Below are 9,547 nucleotides of genomic sequence, written 5' to 3'. Positions count from 1 at the left end.
GGGAAGAATGTAACACCCCGTACATTTTATTTAATAATAATGTAATTTTCAGTAACTTTATTATTTAGAAATTCAGTAATTATCCTTAGTTGGAGGGCATTTTTGGAATTTTGGGGTTCAAGTATAAGTGCAGGAATTTAAGTGTTGATGTGAAAATTATTCAATTTTTTAAATTCAATTTGAAAATTAATGGCAGGAATTAATTGTCTTTTGAAAAGGAAAGGAAATAAATAGTATAAAGTGGATTAAGGAAATGATTTAAATGTAATTATACTATTTCCTTTTTAGTAATTATTATTATTGTTATTATTATTATATAAAATAAAAAGAAACCCATCCCTTCTCCACGCACGAAACCCTTCTCCCCCAAATTTCCTCCTGCCGGCCACGACCTCCCTTCGCCGCACGAACCAAACCTGATCTCGCCGCCGCCTCCCTCACTACCCAAACCCGATCTCACCACCACCTACCTCATTGCCCAAACCCGATCTCGCACCGCTTGCCCAACCGGAGAGCCGCCGATGGGGTTGAACCGATCTCGCCAGCTGGAGGAGCCATCTGAGTCACCGCCGCCTGCTTCGCACTCGCGTCGCTCGATCCGGCTAGTTCAGCCCGTCGTTTCTAGCCACGAACACCGCCGCCACTCCAGCCTCCTGACCACCGCATGCCATCGCCATTCCAGTCTCTTGACCGTCGCGTGCCGCATCGTCTTCCAACAGCTTGACTCTTAGATTTTGGTAAGATCTATTTTGGTGGTTGGGTTTCTTGAAAGATTTTGGATGCCCACTAAGTTGGATTAAGGATTAAATTAGTTGCATTATTTTGATTTTAGATTTGAGCTTAGGAAATCACAGCAGCGACTGTCCAGCAGATTCAAGATCGTTCAACAAGAGTTTTGGTAAGAGTTATGGTCCTTATTGTTGATTTATGGGCATGCTTTGATTACTGAATTAAGTTTGACTTAACCCTTGTATCTTTAAGGTTCCAAGTCGTCGTCCATTGGGATTTAAAATCTGTTAGAAGGAGATTTTGGAGTCGAATCTTGGGAGTGGTTGTTGATCAAGTTCTTTGGGTAAGTTTTTTGGTATTGTGGATTTGAATATGAGATTTCGCAATTATTATTGGACTGAAATTTAATGGTTGTATTCGTATTTAGGGCTGTTACTTCAAACCGCGGTTATCGTTTGGTTGTCTGATTTTATCTGTGGAATTTCAATTAAGGTAAGTAATCTTACTACTGGAACTGCCCACGAGCCAGGATTTAGTTGTATGCTAGCATGATAAGTGTATGTTATGGAAAATGTTAGCATGATAAAATATAGTATGATTTGGATCAAAGTATGTTGTGGCACAAGATCCGAATTGTTTAAATATACACATAGATATTTGAATGCTAGTATGAGATGGTATATGTTCCCATATGATTGTATCTGATCTGATGATGTTGAGGCATACATGTATGTTGTAGAACTATGATGTTAAGGTATACATGAATGTTGTAGAACATGTTGTTGAGGTATATGTGTATGTGGTAGAGCTATGGTATCGAGGATTACATGTATGTCATAGATTCGTATGGTGATGATTTTGATGTTTAGACAATGTGAATGTCTTTACTGATTAGTTAGATGACCATTAGATTTTTTGTTTCCTTCGGGATTTACCAGTTTGTGTTTCTTTCGGGATTCACCAGTTTGTATCTCCTTCGAGATTCACCAGAGGTAGTGGACATACTTAACTACAGTAGGATAGGATTCGGTCTCTTTGTTGTTTCATGTGTATATGTGCCATAGGTGGGTATCTAGAGGACATAGATACCCAACCTGACCCTAGTAGTGGGGTTACTTACTGAGTATAAAATACTCATTCTTTCTCATGTTGTTGTTTCAGATGAGGGTGGAGATACACCAACGATGGACAAGCGGAATTCGTGATCGAGCCACTGGGACTAGTTTTTATGCTTCTGCATAATGAGATTTAGAGTTCTTTTCATGTTTCTCTTAATGCTAGTTTTGACGTTTGAAACCTGTTAGTAAGAATTGTTTTTCATATTTATTTATTAACATTTATGATTTATGGGTACCCTATTCTTGTTTTAATGTTTGCATTTAATAAAGGACTTTTGAACTTCCTTATATATTTAGCATTTATTTCTACATAAAGGAGTGTCATTTTAAGTTCTATGCATGCATGTATTTTAGTAACGGCCTAACTTAAGTCCTAGGGGGTCGGGTTGTTACAATTTGTATCAGCATACAAAATGGGCCGCATCCAATAGTGTTACCAGAATGAGATACCTAATTTCATCCATATACTTACTATTTAGGCTATTTACTATAACTTGATTCTATTAATGTCACTACATAAAGTTAAAGTATTCATACTATAGTCATTGATTTGTTTATTGGTTTTTCATAATGGAATGCAATATCAACAACTTTATCGAATAAAAAACTCAATAATATCTTATTGATAAATAGAATGAACTGCTAGTTTTTAGGACATTCCCAACTGTTAGTTAGTATAAAATGAATAGGAAATTGAATCATTTACTCCCATTTATCCCAAGAAGGAAGCCATGTTAATGTTTAGACTTGATCCCTTTGCTCTTCTATTGGAATCAACCCCTGTACTTTGTCAAGTTGGCCAAAAAGTAGACATCATAACCACAGCCACCACCTTAACTCTAATGCTCTCACAATCTTCACCTCACTTCGTTGCTGCTCTCAAAATGTCCCATGAATTTTTCAACCTCTTTGACTCCGATGAGACTCACCATTCAAGATTTTCACTTGAAAGATTTTACGTTATTATGTACCAAATGGAACTCCAAGGTTTTTCTTCAATGCACTTCTCTATTATACCACAATTAAACGCTGCCTTCCTTACATTTGAGGGTAATAATTCAAGTAAGTATTCTCTCTCCATTATCAATCTTGGTTCCTATATTTAATAATTAAATCATGAATGGCAGTCGTTTTGATCTCGATTGATGATCATTTCGTTTTCTTTTTTTTTATTTTTGAAATTTAGTTTGTCGTTTCTAGGTCAAATGGTTATCAAATGAGGTGTTACTTTTTCTTGATTGGTTTGAATAATAATCAAGAATCTTGTTTTCCTTTTACTAGTGTTAATAATATTGTTTTCCTATTCAAGAATCAAGAATCATCTTTTGAATCCCATTTGATAACTATTCCGTTTTTAGTTTTTGATTTTTGAAATTTATATTTGTTTTCTTACCACCTTTAATTCCTACCTTGGTTTTCATCATTCATTCCTAAGTTGCCATTTGTAACAATTCTATTCTACGTTTTTTTTCTTTTTTTTTTTCTTTTGAAATTTATGCTTCACTTTTGCTAGGGAACCCTAAAATTCCTACTCAAATTTTATCGTCAACAATAACTTTTTCATAATTTTCAAAATATGGCTCAGGCTTTTAAAACATTGATAGAAGTTAATAACTAAAACGTAGAAACTAATTAAGAGATAAACATGTAGAATTTATAAGTATAATCTCTGAAAAACCAAATGATTATCAAATGGAGCATTGTTGTCTTTTTGGTTTCAAGAATCGTTATTTTCCTTTTTCATAGGTATGATTAAGTTATTGCCATTTTTAATTAGGTCAAGAACCGAAAGCGATGTTGCGCCAATTGGATTTGTTACCTTACGAAGTGAAGCTAGAGGGGCGTATGGATTATAGAACTTTTGTCTCAATTGACTCAAAAGACTTCAAACGTGTTGTTTTAGAATTAAGTGCTCATTCTGGTGATTTTTATATCCACTATATTCTTTCTCGAGATCTTATACTATTTAATCATAATTATAAATAAGTTTCTAAAAGTTTTATTATTGTCACAGTTTATGTTACTTTATCGGATTCACAAGTCAAGTTTTCTAATGAAAATAAGGAGATTATTTTTACCAAAGAGGTATTTTATGTATAATGTGTTTCTTTAGGAAGATATATTGATGTAATTTTGTGAGATAATGGTTTTTAGTAGTTAATTAATTGGTTGATGCTGTGCAGCAAAGAGAATGCATAATTGGAGGTATTAGAAAAAGAGAGGAAGTTCAATATTTAATAACACTCCATCCCTTGCTGTTTTTTCTTGATTTGAGCCATCAAGCACAAAGGGTGTGGTTGTTCATGCAAAAGGATTTCTCAAGTATACTCATTCTTCCCTCTGGAATGTGGACTCAATTTTGGGTTTATTTCTCTCATTGACATTGAAGAATTTTATAAAGTTCTTATTTTGTAAAGAAAGACATTAATATTTTTTTCTTCCTCAATGTAAATACACCTAAAATCTTAGTTGCATTAAAGTATATATCATCCAACTTCTTTTCTTCTTCCTAGAATTATCATTTTAGGTGTCAATAAAAGTATTGTTAACAATCAACCATCAAATATAAATAGAAAATGTAAAGCAAAAGAGATCGCCACAAAAGTTTGTGTGATTCATTAACAGTATGTTAGTCTACATCTATAGGATAGATGGAGAACAGTTTTATTAGAAAGAATAATACAGATTATAGAATTGAGGCATTCTAGAGTTAGAGTTTATATAGTACACTTTTCTAAATCCTAGAGTCGTAAACATAAATGACGTAGAGCTGGTAAATACATAGATTACTTAGTTGTTTGAAGCACAACATGTCAGATTCAAGACATTCTAACCATTATCAAAATTCTAAGGAATGTGACCTCACAATCTTCCTTAAATTTCTAGAATGAAAAAGTATTCTTAAGAGTAAGAGAATGTATTTTTCACGCATTTAGGCAATCCGAATGGAACCTAAAAACTATGTTGTTTATGAGAGAGACAATTATATGTGCATGGTGAGTGCAAAGGAAACAAATTAAACGTGCGTTAAATTTAAGAATGACTTGAATATGAAAGAAAATTAGTAAGAAAAAAGTCTCCAAATTTCTATTTGAATGATCTAAATTTATAAAATTATGATAATTTAGTTGGTTTCAATTTTACTTTTAGACATTTGAATAAAATGGCCAAATAGTACACAATTTAGTGAAAACTACTTATTATATATAAGCATTTTTTTTTTTAATAATAACATATAATATATTAACTCAAATGCATACTCTAAAGTCATTTGATTTTTGTTTTATCTATTTCTGTAATCCCTTAGATCACTTTTATAATTATAATTTTTTAAAGAATATCAGTGTAGATAAATTAATCTCTACACTTTTAATTAAAAGCTGGAAATTAACCTCAAAGGAAGCATAGTTCAATTTAGATATGAATGTGCTAGTAATCATGATTCCTTTATTTCAAATCCCTACTCCAAATTGTTTGTACTTGAAATTAGAAAAAAAAATAAAAACATTTTTAATCATCTCATGAGTACTTTAAATTGCATGTCAAACACCAAAGCCAAAAGTTTAAGAGTAAAAATTACCCTTTTATAATTAAGGTAAAGCTAAAACTAGCTATATTGAATATGTTAGGAATGTAAACAAAGTCTCATATATATTGATCACGAAAGGAAGTGAACATGAATATATAAGTGAAGACGAGATATATATGTGTGTGTGTGTGTTTGTGTGGAGATAATTGAAGGTTTACTTTAACCTTTTAGAAGTGTAGGTTATAATCACACTCTTGAACTTATATAATTATTTTGTAATTAATTTTTTTAGGAATATTGTGTAATTAAATTAAACCATGACATTATAACTTCTTTTATGTGACATTTTGAAATATGGGCACAAGTATAGTTACAACTTTTAACATCTTTGTTGGAGATTTGGTTTGTTGGCGTTATAATTTTCTCTAAGGAAGTGGTTCTACAGATGTCTCAAATAAAGTCTTAACATCCAATTGTGACATCAGAATATTTTCCTGCAGAATATTTTTCTTATCTAAAAATATTCATCTGTGATATTTAGTCTGATATGTACCTTTTTGAAGCGCGACTTTTTATTCCAAATACAGACTTATTTCTTTGATCAGATTGGATTATTTAAAGTGAGTTTTGTAGACCTTTTAGAGTTGCCACATTTGTTTAATTGAGCAAGACGTTTTCTGTACTTTGGCCAAACTATTCTACATCGTGTTCTTGCTCGTTTGCTCAGTATTTTGCTATGCAAGCACTTCATCTATTGAGTGCAACACTTTGAAGAGTTTCACGGTCTTAGGGGAGCTTAAGCCATTGCTGCCAGAGAAGGGATTCTCAGTCTTAGGGGGAGCCTAAGACTCAGCTTCAGAGAAGGAGTTCTCTATCTTAGAGGACCTAAGGTTTATTAGTGAAAGGAGTTCGCTGATCCAAGAGGAAGACAATCAAGTTGAGAGAAGTCTCAAACATTGTCGGGTGTTGAAGTATCAGACGTTAATATTAACATACTTAGGGGGAGCCTAAAGTTCAATTGAGAAGGAGTCTTATATCTGAGGAAGCCTAGATAATGTATGAGTTAAGCTCTACATGAGCCACTGTGCAGTTGGTGTATTATAGATAAGTACTACGTTGAAAACTGTTTAAATCTTTAATATTAATGGATTATCTTTCCTAGATACTCTACTCCACAAGCTAGGTGTTTATCATCGAACTAGGTTACCAATTGTTGTGTGCCTTTACTTCTTTACTTGTTGTTGATATTTTTGTTGTTATAGTTGTTCTCAGTGCTTTTTGTTTAACATCCACATATCAAGTGATGAGTCATCCTATTGTCTTTTTCAATTGGTATAAGAGTGGGTCACCTTTATCTCAGGTGCTTCTATTATGGACAGAATCAAGAAAGGAGACTCTACCAATTGTCCACCTGTTCTTGAAGGAACAAACTATTCGTACTAAAATGCTTGAATGACTGTCTTTTTGAAGTCGATTGATAACAAAACTTGGAAGGTTGTTGTATCTGGATGGACACATCCTACCATCAAAACTGATGTTGGGAAGGAAATCTTGAAGCAAGAGGTTTAGTGGTCTGGAGATTAAGATGAAGCTTCTTTGGAAAATTCACGTGCCTTGAATGCCATATTCAATGGTGTAGATTGCAACATATTCATATTAATTAATACTTGCGTCTCAACTAAAGAGACATGGGATATCTTGTCTGTTGCTCATGAAGGAACGTCTAAAGTAAAGATGTTCAGGCTGCAATTGGTGATATCAAAGTTTGAGCATCTTAGAATGCATGAAGAAGAATTCATTGTTGCATTCAATGTACATTTGTTATGCTCGGTTTTATGTACTAAAAGGCGTGGTTTGTAAACAATGAACATATTATTTTTTACAATAAAGTTATTATTGAGGTTTATTCAATAAAGATGTTATTGAATGTGCAAATTGCACTTAAAACCCGTAAATCAAATAAACTAAGAACCCTTGGTTATAACATGAATACTTGAACTATATGTGGAGATATAAAAGTGGATCAAGTTCAAGTAAATAGTCAAAACGGTCTATAGTGTAAGGATTAGGCTAGGACCTTATCTTGGGGATATTATGGATGTGGCCCACTTTGCATAAGATCGGACCGCAAAATAGTCACTTTTACTTTATAATGTCGTTTATTATTAAGACTAACTTTTTCAATATGATGACCTAGGTAACTCGATCTTAATCCTTAGCTAACCATGAACTCCTGTTTATTCAGAATTATCCTTTAATCTGCATGGGTGAGAGTGACCCGAGTTCACCAACTCAATAAGCCCCCCATTTTAGGAATAAGATCGAGTTGATAGTTGGGGACATAGTTTTGCAAGATGGAATTCACTCTTACCTAATTCTAGAAATAGTAGATAGGTTGTTCTCTTAAGTGCTAACTTGAGTCTTGAACAAGAAGCCCCACCCTCTCATTGGCCCAAGAGGGACTCAGTTTGGTGGTTGGACCATAAACCGATTGTTCATTAGAGGATTAGTGGGAGTTAAGGAGCAAGATGTAATTATAGGGGTAAAACAGTAATTTTGACCCAAATTGTAATTACGAACAACCTGTGAAAGATTGACTTACTAATCATGGTTATGTCGAGTGGATAAAAATATATCTACAATGAGGAAAATACAGCTACTGGGCTATAGTGGAGTATCCTGGTAGTTAACGAATGTTGGTTAATTAGGTTAAAAAGTTTAGCCAGGAGTATCCTGGTGTTATTATTCTGATTAGCAATTTTGTTTCAGATTGGAATTAGGATTCATTTATTTATGAATGCAATTATTCTTCTATCTTTGGTTTGTATATGGGTGGATATAATAAAGGATGTGATTATTTATGTATTTTGGTTTTAATTTTGTACATGAGATTCATTAGTTAATATTAGAGTTTAATCTTTCCTTTTTATGGATATAATATGCTTTAAGTTTTAAAATGGAATTGCTAAGGATGTTTAAAGCAAATTAACTAAATTTCACACTTTTTAATTGCTAGTGTTAAATCATCAATTGACCCAAAAAACTTAAGTTGATAGATAAAGGTAAATTTATTATCATATCATCTAAAAAAGCTCTAGTAAAGAGTCGTTTTGTTTGACTGATTAAAAAGATTGTGAGGAAAAATGAAAACATTGAGGAAAAAAATTAGAAAATGGAAAACATTTGACCCTTTAGCTTCATTTATTTAGCTTTTATCAATAAAATTTTATAATCGTAAATATTTGACTCTTTTTCCTTACGAATGTTCTCATCACATGCTTGATGTAGACCGATCCTTCTGTAATGTAAGAAGAAGCGCTAGAAATGTAGTGATTTCTCTCTTGTTCTCATCATAAAGACCAAAACTTAGAGATAGTGGAATATCTCCTTCATATAGCCTAAACTTAGACATGCTTTATTCATTTAGGTTCAACGATGAATAAGCATTGGACTAAGCTTAGAGATAGATTCTCAAGAGAGTACATTGATTCATGGAAGTGGCAAAGTGTCATGTAAATAGAGAGGGGAAAACGAGATGTCCGTGTAAAAATTGTCAGAATTCAATGTCTCATACATTAGATAGAGTAGAATGACATTTATTTTCTAATGGAATATCTCCTTCATATAGTCAATGGATTTATCATGGAGAACCTGTAAATGTAACTCAATCTCAAAGAGTTACGACTCTTTTAGCTCCTTCAACGGATGATGGATTAAGGGAAGAACCTACTGCACACAATGATGATGATTAGTTGTTCAATCTTTTAAATGATTTGTAAGGACCAATGAGAGAAGGGTAATATGATGAAGATGAAGAAGACTTTGGAGATGAAATGTCTAAAAACATCGAACAAAGGGATACTTCAAACGTTTTTTAGGAGTTGATGGATGAAGCATGTAATCGTTTGTACCCTAGTTGTACAAAATTTTCCTCATTTAACTTCTTGGTGAGATTGATGCATATTAAAGTTCTCAATAATTGGAGTAACAAATCCTTTGATATGTTGCTAGATTTGTTGAAAGATGCCTTTTCAACTAGTGCATGTATACCTAGTTCTTTTTATGAAGCCAAGAGAAAATTATGTGACATGGGACTAGGATATGATTCTATTCATGATTGTAAATACGATGGGTTTTGTTTTGAAAATGATATTCTAATTGTCAAAGTTGT

General features: G+C 32.9%; 1 long non-coding RNA gene across 1 annotated transcript; it reads left to right on the top strand.

Annotated features, from left to right (window-relative positions):
* The first annotated feature begins 337 nt into the window (after positions 1-337).
* Positions 338-2,122, top strand: LOC120074369. Its single transcript, XR_005480968.1, has 5 exons — positions 338-737; positions 833-898; positions 982-1,072; positions 1,157-1,221; positions 1,891-2,122. It is a non-coding gene; the product is annotated as an uncharacterized LOC120074369 (long non-coding RNA).
* Positions 2,123-9,547: the final 7,425 nt, after the last annotated feature.

The sequence above is a fragment of the Benincasa hispida genome, chromosome 3 (assembly GCF_009727055.1).
Source record: "Benincasa hispida cultivar B227 chromosome 3, ASM972705v1, whole genome shotgun sequence".
Classification (NCBI taxonomy): Eukaryota; Viridiplantae; Streptophyta; class Magnoliopsida; order Cucurbitales; family Cucurbitaceae; genus Benincasa; species Benincasa hispida.
Note: the sequence above shows the minus strand (reverse complement) of the source record. Positions and strands in the feature narration are given on the sequence as shown.